This window comes from Mauremys reevesii, linkage group 1 (assembly GCF_016161935.1).
Source record: "Mauremys reevesii isolate NIE-2019 linkage group 1, ASM1616193v1, whole genome shotgun sequence".
Classification (NCBI taxonomy): Eukaryota; Metazoa; Chordata; order Testudines; family Geoemydidae; genus Mauremys; species Mauremys reevesii.
Window position 1 is genome coordinate 95071608 of NC_052623.1, and position 10422 is coordinate 95082029.

General features: G+C 40.3%; 1 long non-coding RNA gene across 3 annotated transcripts in view; it reads left to right on the forward strand.

Annotated features, from left to right (window-relative positions):
• The window catches only part of LOC120396445, an 89746-nt gene extending 84845 nt beyond the window's left edge, over positions 1-4901 (forward strand). For 2 of the 3 annotated variants that reach the window (XR_005593146.1, XR_005593149.1), the window contains 2 exons: positions 394-548; positions 4635-4901. This is a non-coding gene — a long non-coding RNA (uncharacterized LOC120396445). Of the gene's footprint in view, positions 1-393; positions 549-4152; positions 4513-4634 lie in introns of those variants that run through there. The other variant, XR_005593152.1, reaches the window with a different exon arrangement.
• The last annotated feature ends 5521 nt before the right edge of the window (positions 4902-10422 follow it).

Here is a 10422-nt window from a genome sequence, read left to right on the forward strand (position 1 = left end):
TGGAGCTGGAAGAGGGAAGACCAGCTTCTTTGCAGGCTGGAAGAGCAGCAGGACCACAGACAGCTCAGTGGAGGCAATGCTGAATATAGGGAGTGCTGACAAACAGTGGGGAAGAGAAGAAGGAGCTCCTCTCTGGCTTAGGGGACTGAGCAAGGACTGAGCCGAGAACCTAGCCAGACCAAGAGAGGGTACTGTGATGGGCCCTATTGGTCTGGTTAAGGACTGAGCCCGGGGTGAGTAGGGGGGAGTGCTCAAAAGGACACACCAACAGAGAATACCGTGATGGGTCCTGTTGCACTGGTATAGAGAGATGTGTGTCCAGAGAGGAAGCCTTGGATGAAGGTCAAGACTGTATATCCCAGAAGTGGTTTGTTTGTTCTGGTCTACCTTCAGACAGTATGTATGACTCAGCTGGAGGGCTGAGTCACTGACGACCTGCTGAAGAAACCATCAGCCACAGGGGTGCTCACAAGAGGTGGATGATAACCTTTTTCAAGAACTAAGAAACAGCAGTCTCATAGCCAACCAGAAGGGGGCACTCACAAGAGGTGAGAGCATCCCTGTATATGTGCCATGAGTGCCAAGTGCAAAAGTGTAGTCCTGTAAATTTATTTTAAAAGCAGGAAATAAGATGTGGTATAACTGACCTTACAAAACCAGATGGGAAGGGTGGTCCTCTGGTTTAGGCACTGGACTAAGGGACTCAGCAGATTTGGTGCTACTCCTGTCTCTATGTTGACTTTCTGTGTTTCCTTGACCAAGTTATTTAATCTCTTTCTGCTTCAGTTTCTCACCTCTAAATAGGAATAATAAGAATTTCCTACCATACACGGGTACTGCAAACACATATCCAATCTTATCTGTGTTGTGTTTGGTGAAGAGTGTCATAGAAAAATCTATAATACAGTATACACTAATAAGAACATAAGAACGGTCATACTGGGTCAGACCAAAGGTAGATCTAGCCCAGTATCCCGTCCTCAGACAGTGGCCAATGCCAGGTTTCCCAAAGGGAATGAATATAACAGGTAACCATCAAGTGATACATCCCCTGTTGCTCATTACTAGGTTCTAGAAAACAGAGACTAGGGACACCAACCCTGCTCATCCTGGCTAATAGCTATTGATGGACCTATCCTCCATGAATTTATCTAGTTCTTTTTTGAACCCTGTTATAGTCTTGGTCTTCACAATATCCTCTGGCAAGGAGTTCCTCAGGTTAACTGTGCATTGTATGAAAAAATACTTCCTTTTGTTTGTTTTAAACCCGCTGCCTATTAATTTCACTTGGTGACACCTAGTTCTTGTGTTATGAGAAGAATTAAATAACACTTCCTTATTTACTTTCTCCACACCAGTCATGATTTTATGGACCTCAATCATATCCCTCCTTAGTTGTCTTTTTTTCCAAGCTGAAAAATCTGAGTCTTATTAATCTCTCCACATAGGCAACCATTCCATACCCCTAATTATTTTTGTTGCCCTTTTCTGAACTTTTCCCAATTCCAATATATCTTTTTTTGAGATGGGATGACCCCATCTGCAAGCAGTATTCAAGATGTGGGCATACCATGGATTTATATAGAGGAAATATGATATTTTCTGTCTTATTATCTCCCCCTTTCTTAATGATTCCCAACATTCTGTTTGCATTTTGGACTGTCACTGCACATTGAGTGGATGTTTTCAAAGAACTATATAATGACTCCAAGATCTCTTTCTTGAGTGGTAACAGCTAATTTAGACTGTGCACCAGAAGATTGGAAGGTAGCTAAAGTAATGTCAATTTTTAAAAGTGCTCCAGAGATGACCCTGGTGATTACAGGCCAGTAAACCTAAAATCAGTACTGGACAAATTGGTAGACACTATAGTAAAGAACAGAATTATCAGACAGGCAGATAAGCATAACTTGTTGGAGAAGAGTCAAGACTGCTTTTGTAATGGGGAGTCATGCCTCACTGATCTATTAGAATTCTTTGAGAGAATCAACAAGCTTGTGGATAAGGGTGATTCAGTTAATATATTGTTCTTCCATCTTCAGAAAGCCTTTGACAAGGTCCTTCACCAAAGCCTTTTAAGGAAACTAAGTAGCCATGTGATAAGAGAGAAGGTCATCTTCTGGATCAGTAATTAGTTGAAAGATAGGAAACAGGTTAGGGAAAAATGGTCAGTTTCATACTGGAGAGAGGTGAAGAGCAGAGTTCCCCATGACTCAGTTCCAGGACCTGTGCTATTCAACAGATTCATGAATGATCTCGAAATGGGGGTGAATAGTGAAATGGCAAAGTTTGCTGATGATAACTAGCTTGAATAATTTTGTAAGTCCAAAGCAGCCTTTGAGGACTTACAGAGGGATCTCACAAAACTGGCAGATGAAATTCAATGTTGATTAGTACAAAGTAATGTACGTTGGGGAAAATATTCAATAATAAATATACATTCATGAGTGCTAAATTAGCTGATGCCACTTAAGAAAGATCTTGGAGTCACCATGGATAATTCTCTGAAAACATCCACTCAATGCACAGCAGTGATCTAAATGGGTAACAGTACATCAGGAACTATTAGGAATGGGATCTCAAAAAGAATATAGTAGAACTTGAAAAGGTTGAGATAAATGCAACAGAGGGGTGTGAAATGGCTTCCATACAAAGAGAGAATTAAAAAAAATAGGGCTGTTCAGTTTAAAAAAGAGATGACTAAGTGGGGATATTAGACATGAAACATCTGAAAAATCATAAAAGATGTGGTAAAAGGGAAAAGAGGAATGTTATTTTCCTGTTCACACAATACAAAACACAGGGGTCACACAATTAAATGAACAGGCAGCAGGTTTAATATAAACAAGAGGAAGTACTTTTTTCACACAACACACAACTAACCCATGGAACTCATTGCCTTGGTATGTTGTGATGGCCAAAAATATTACTGGGTTCAAAAAAGAACTGGATAAGTTCATGGAGGATAGGTCCATCAATGCTTACTAGTCAAATTGTCAGGGACACAACCCCACGCTTGGGGCAACCCTCAACCTCTGACTACGAGAAGCCGACAGTGGAAGATGGGGTGGATCACACCGTAATTGCCCTGTTCAGTGCACTTCTCCTGAAATTCTGCTATTGGCCATTGTTAGAGACAGGATACTGGGCAAGATGGACCATGGACTAACTCAGTTAGGCAGCTCTTATGTTCTTATGTAATACGATGTAAAGGAGTCCATTTTTCTCTCAGTAAAGGGCATATCATAACACATGGTTTGTTGTGCTAACATTATGGAGTAAATGGCCTGCTTCAGATTACTGTGTAAATCCCTTGTATTTTTTGTTGACACAGTAATGCAAACTCGTTAATCACATTGATTTTCCCTAGCTCACCCAGCTTCAGTTCAATTAAACACTGGCCAGAGCCAACTGATCTGCACCTGTTTCCAAATGTCTCTTCTGTTGTTTGGTTTGGCATGGGGAAAAAAATCAGATCATCCAAGAAGGGCACACAGAGGATTGGCAAGGCTGACAATAATAAAAAAGAGGAACAGAGAGATTGTGAGAAGTCACAGAACTTCAGGAGCTACTGTAAGGCACTGAGAAAATGGAAGGACCTATTAGAAATCTCATTTACCCTTTGCAAACTGCCTCAGTGAAGCCAATACTCTACATGATTGTCAGTCATGTGTCCAGTTTCATCAAGGGAGTTTTAAACACAGATGAGACAAAGGAGGTTGCAAAATGAAGCACTCAAAAGTTAAGAAATGACAAAAGTAAGACCTAACTTTGCCCTCTCATGGCTAAAGCAGCACCTGCAAAGCGGTGGGCAGTCTTAAGTCTGCATCCTGAGCTCCCCCTCATATGTACTCATTCCTCTTTTCAGGAAAAGGACAGTGGGATTTAGCATTGGGCTGAATCTTGAATTGAGTAATGGGGTTTCTGCTAAGGGAATCAACTGTATGGTGCGAGGCCATTCAACAGGTCCTACTTAATAACTCACACTTCAAAGGGATAGAGGGTGGTAATTCCCCCCCCCCCTTGACATCAGAGTTAATAAAATTGTGGGTAACCATATTTAATCCATTCATGTGTCTGTTTCATGATACTCCTGCCTGTCCTGATCAAAGATATGATACGTTTTCTTAGAGTTATTTATTATTTCTGTAGCACAAAATGCAATAGATGATTTCCAGACAAGTCTGCAGATCAAGGTACAGCTCCAAAGAGCTCACATCTTAATGAACAGCAAGCAAACAAAGGATGAGTTTACAGAGAAAAGAAAAAAGCAGTGCAAGCACATATTGAAGTCAAATTCATCTTTTTAGCTGTCTATATTTTTTTCTTCTACAATTTGTTGAGTTCAGTGTTAGCATTCCGATAATAATTTCCTGAGTGGCTGGAAAATGTGGAGGATCTGACATAGCCCTTACACCTTTAAACGTCCTCTCTAATACACATAATCTCCCATTTGTCTCCTTGAAGTTGTGTAGGAGTCTCTATTAAAGATGATTAAACTGTGTAGTTTGTCTAAAGGAAAGACAACACATTCCTTGATCTCAGTAAATATAATTGTCATATAAATAATGACAATTTAAATAAATAATGTTCTCTTTTTGTGATTTACTACTGCGGTATGTCTTTTCTTGCAGAGAGCATCTGAATAGTCTGTGTACAAGAAGCGCTGCCTTAACATCTGTCTCCACCCTCACTTCCCACTTAACATTAGCTTTTCAGAAGCTGTGCAAAGAGTGGCATTCACTGGTAGCAGTAAGATTGACCTACAGCAGAGTCCTGCTATGCGGACCTCAGCGTGCCAGATATTGATCTAACAGCCTACTGGCTCACACCCACTTTAATTTGCTTCTTCCATTTTTATCTTTTTGTGGGGGCTACATTTCTGCCTAGGGTGCTGAAAAATAAACTCATTGCTAATTATAGTGGTTGTAATTCTCTATGTAACTAGCAAAGCCAGAATTGAAATTTCAATTCCTTGTAAAAAGTTGGTCCTATACAGTAAGTTTATATCGTTAGGTTGTTGTCTTGTTGAGCTACCGTCTTGTCATCTCATATGGGAAAGAGAAATGCTCTCTTCAAACTGTGACACTATGCCCAATATTCTTCATAGAGATATGGTTATGGTATGATTATGGCATAACTAAGATGTATTTTATGTAAGGTGTTTCATGTGTGATAGCATTGGAAAGGTTATGATTTACTGAATATGATTATCCTATTTGCATGTTTGCACAATTTTTGTATCTGAAGGTAGGAATATTGTCTATGCATCTATTACAAATATGTGTACACATGGGGAACACCCACTAGACATAATGCAATCAGCCTGGATGGCTGGTTGGGAAGGGTCATTAGGGAAAACATTAGGTCTTTGAAGATGTTAAGCTTCCACCAGGAAGTCTTCCTGGGGATGCTACAAAGAGGCTCTGAGTTATGGCTGCAGGATCATGTGACCAAGTCTGGTACTGGACTCCATGATAATACTAGTATTTTTCCACTAACCGGGGGTGGGAACCACAATGGGAGACAAAGGATTCCCACCATATGCAAAAACTCTTTAAGGCAGGGGAGTGACATCATCGGTTGGTTCTTCACTGACTTCCCACCCAAGAAAAAAGGACTGCTGGAAACACCTGAGAATGAAAAGACTGGACTGGGAAGAAGGCCTGGACCCAGGTGAGTGGGCTGTCTAACGTGTGAATGGAAGATCTAGAGTTTTAAACTGCAAGCAAGTGCAGCTTACCTTCAAGAATCTCTGTAATCTCCTGAAAACATTTAGGGTGTGAATTTGCTACTTATAACCAGTTTCTTTAGACTATTAAGCTTAGATTGTGTGTTTGTTCTATTTGCTAGGTAATCTGCTTTCACCTGTTTGCTATCCCTTATAATCACTTAAAATCTATCTTTTGTAATTAATAAACGTTTTTGTTTTATCTAAAACTAGTGTGTGTGTAAATCATAATTTGGGGCAGAAAGCTGTGTATATTCCTCTCCACATTGAGGGAGGAGGCAAATTTAATGAGCTTACACTGTATAGTTCTCTTTGCAGCACAAGACAGTATAATTTTAGAGGGGTGTGTGCACTTGAGTAACTGGACAGTTCCTTAGCTGAGCCTTCCCATGCAGAGCTGATCTTAGCATCTGTGTGTATAGCTGTAGCTAGGTGTCCCCCTACCTGGATATGTGCTGGTAAAGTACAGTCTGAAGACTGGCGGAAAGTTTGGCAGGCTGCACAGCAGTACAGTGTTAAGGGAACCCAGGCTGGCGGGTCAGGCGGGCTCAATGGTACCCCAGTTCCAAGTGGCATCCTGGTGGGGGGGAACGCATCACACGGACTGAATCATGTACGTTATTCAAATTGTAATCCCATTTTTGTGGTGATATCCTGAATTCTTAAGAGTAGATGGGAAAGCCCATCATATCTACCAGTCAACAGCCATTTGTTCATCAGATGTATCAGATCAGTTGGAAAAGATCAAATAGCTGAATGCAGTCATTGGCTAAATTATATTTTGATAGTATTTTAGTAGAATATGTTATATTGTAGGTAGCAAAATACTGTTTAAACAACACCCTGGACTAGGATAGACTTTAATTATGTGGATTAGTTTAGGATTAAGGCTAACTAATGATGAATATTTATTAACAAAAAAAACCATATCATTTTATTAGGTGACACTAATTAAAGAAAAATTACAACTTCCTAAAGTCTTAACCACAATTCTCATGGAAAACAAATGTATTAATCAATAATGAATTATGTATTGTTTGGAAGGAAGAACAAAATTGTAAAAAGGATTATGGCTCTTATAGTATTGAAATCAAGACTTTTAATAAGTCCTTTCTTACCTATATTTCATCTAATATATTTAGTTTCTTACTGTTAAGCAGTTTTTACCTATTTTAAGTAAAATCTACTCCACAGTAGAATGAAAAATGTGTGAGCGTATGAATTCTGGGAATGTCTTCATCCTAAGCCTTGCAATTTTGGGTAACTAAATACTTTATAGACTAAATCATGGGCTCTCAAGATAGGAGATAATAAACAGGTGTCAGGAGTCTTGACACCTTTGCTCCTTCCCTATTGCTAAGTGAGGGGGAATCGCAGCTAGATCCTAATTAAAAGGGAGAGCATCTGTGGATGAAAAAGGTTGAAAACAACTGCTAAAAATCACCTCTTATATTAATCTTTCCTTGAGATTGGAAAACTTTATACAGTGAAGAACCTTCCTTGATTCTAACAGCTGCATCACACTCCAATATATTTTTTAAAAATCTACGCACCTGCCCCTCCTCCTTGTGGCAATGTGGACCTCACTAGCTCAACCTCACCTCTTCCACTCCATAGCCCTAATTCCAAATCCAAGAGGATTAAACAGTTATGCCATTTTCTTTGCATCTGACACCCTGTTACATGCAAACTAGGCCACCAAACAATACTTTCCACCCATGGTCCCAGGAGCAATAGGAAGAAACAAGCAAAAAAACCTATAATTAACACCTAAAAAAGGAAACTGTCAGACCTTTATAATCACTCCCAGGCACAAAGTCTACAGTCTCCCTTCGCATGATCATGATGGACACTGCCACATGTCCTGATCGCAGTATCAGACCATGTCTTATAGACAGTGAGACCCATATGCAGGGGTTTTTCATCCAAATCTAGTTATTTTTTACTGCAGGCTCAATGCTGACACTTCTTTTCCCCCATTTCAGGCTATTTTGTATGCAACGTATGAATAGTGCACAAAAGAGGCAGAATGGCCATCTTAAGTCCAACCCAGCCTCAAATGCTAGAGACCTCATTGGAAAACCCAAATAATTTGATCTGTGAGGTAACAGGCAAAACCAGAGTACACAACTAACTATTTTACAGACCTTCAGACAAAGGTTCCCAGAGAAACAAATCTAGAGATGCTGACAGTCATAGTAGTGGAGTTCCCAAACTCATTGTCTTGGGATACTTCAATGTCTGTTGTGACAGAAGTAATTGCCACACTCAAACAATCACCCCTTTGGTCTGAGATTTGAACTAGGAAGAAAGGGAACATAAATCTTAGCCTCACTCCTTGGTCAGACCGCTATCTCCTGCAAGTGGATTTCAGAATTCTACTTCTGAAGCATCGAGAAACCATCACTATCATCATGATCCATCATGTAAACTCAGGCATCCAATTAAATTTCAGAGATCACAAAGGGCATTCTCCCCTGTAACTATCAGTCCTGATACAGATGTGCCCAGATGGAACATCAGTTGAGTAGTGATTCCTGATCTCGGCCTATGTTTCTTTTTCATATGGTTTGTTAAAAAGCTTTTGGAGAGTTTTTGAAATGCTTGTTGGGACTATTCTTGTTTATTTCCAAGTGCTTATGTTAAAATGAATCCAAATTTACAGGGTTCAAAAGGAGAGGAAAGCTATACCTAACATGCCTAAAATTCCTTTAAAATATATGTGATAGAACAAAGAAACCTCACCTGATGCTGGCAGACCAGGTGCAAATTCATGCCAAAGCCCCAGCTCAATTCACATGTGTATTAGTATACATCAAAGTAATTGTTAAATGTATGGTGTTTAAACTTCATGAAAACAAATGGGATGTTATGTGCATTGTTTTCACTTAGCTAATTCTGTTATGTAATAGCAAAAATTTGCATTGTGTATACCCTGTAACTAAATAACCCATCAAACAGGAAGAGGGCTTGTGGTATGCAAATGAAGAACTTTAACAGAAAAGTGCTGGTCATTGTGTGTGATGATCAGAGGTCAAAGACTGTAAATGCTTCCTCATTCTCTGTCATCAAAGGAAAAGCATCTGTGGGTAAGGACACTGTCAGCTACAAGAAGCTACAAGAATGGATTTAAGGAAAGATCCTTCATCTCTTTAGTGTTTGGATTCTTACAGGAAAGTGTACCAGATGCAAAGCAGAGATCCCCAGAGACAATCTTGTACCTTGAAAAGACTCTTGGGAAACTGGCAGTTTATTACATCACCACCACTATTTGGAATTAGAGACTGTGACTCATCTGTACATATATCTTACCTGCTTTGACATCTCAGTAACTCTCATTTCCTTTTCTTAGCTAATAAACTTTTATTTAGTTTACTATAGAACTGGCTACCAGCGCTGTCTTTGGTGAAGATCTAGAGTACCAATTAATCTGAGTTATTTGACTGATCTCTTGGAACTGGGTGCATCCTGATATGGTGTGATTTTGGGTTTGAGTGACCTTTTATCTGGATGACAAAATAGACAAAATAGACTGAAGAGTCAAAGGGGATTGTTGGTGACTCTATGCTAAGACTAAGTCTATGCTAAGACTATGCTAAGACTAGTATAGTGATTCAGGAGTTCATATTTGTTACTGGTTTGGTGAAATCTAATGATAGAACATACCACCAGTTTGAGGTATCTACCCTGTTTTCTAACATTCTGCCCTGAGGTAGGCACACACAGGTGAACCACTACATACAGCGTGACACTCTGAGCAGCGGAAAAGGGGTTAAAGAGAGCTTATGAGCACAGCTAGCCCCATTCTGCTATAACTGCAACCAATGCCAGCCCTGGAGGGCAAAGAAAAGAAGAGAACCTGACTCAGTTGAGGGCTGACTCGTGAAGACACAGGAAGTAGCTATGTCTCTCCATAAAAGGGGAGCAATACTACATTGTAGGGCTAGGCCCCCTCCATTCTTACACCCACCCAGACAGACCTGAGGCTGCAGATGGATGCTGCAAAGGTCCACAAGGGAGTGCTACTCCTGTTGAGTCACTACAGATTATTTGGGTGACACAGGCCAGACTGAAAGGACAAAGATAGGAAGTAGCCTAGGGCAGTGGACTTAGACTCACTGTTGGGAGAAGCCTGCCTGTGTTGCTTCACAATGGGCCCTGGGCTGAGATCAAGTGGAGAGGGAGGGCCCAGGTCCCCTTACCATACTTCCTTAAGGGCTGAGATCCAGATGCAGGTGATCTACAGAAGATTCCCAGCCTATGGTCAGGAACCAGGCACCTCTACCACCTGGCCAGAGAAGCAAGAGGCAGGAAGCCAGGTGCCCTAACCACTAGGCTGCCTGGCCCTTTGAGTCCTATCACAAAGTAATTAAAATATTTTTTCTATAAATAAAAATGCCATGACTTCAAAGTTGTTTGCGGTGTTGCTGTCAGTGTGTGGGTTAGAGATCAACAACTTGGGATTTCCAGGAATAAAATCAACTGATTGGTGTCCCAATGGAAAGTTAAGTATCTCCTATTTCTAATCAAGATATTGGATCTTTCTTGTCTCATTAATAATCCTCCTTGGGTCCGGTTTATTACCAAAACATAGTAGAAATAGTCCAGAATGTAAGTCCCAACATAAATTCCATTTATCAACCCTGGAGCATATACTCCTTAAGTTCCCATGACAGCCACTACTTTGATGC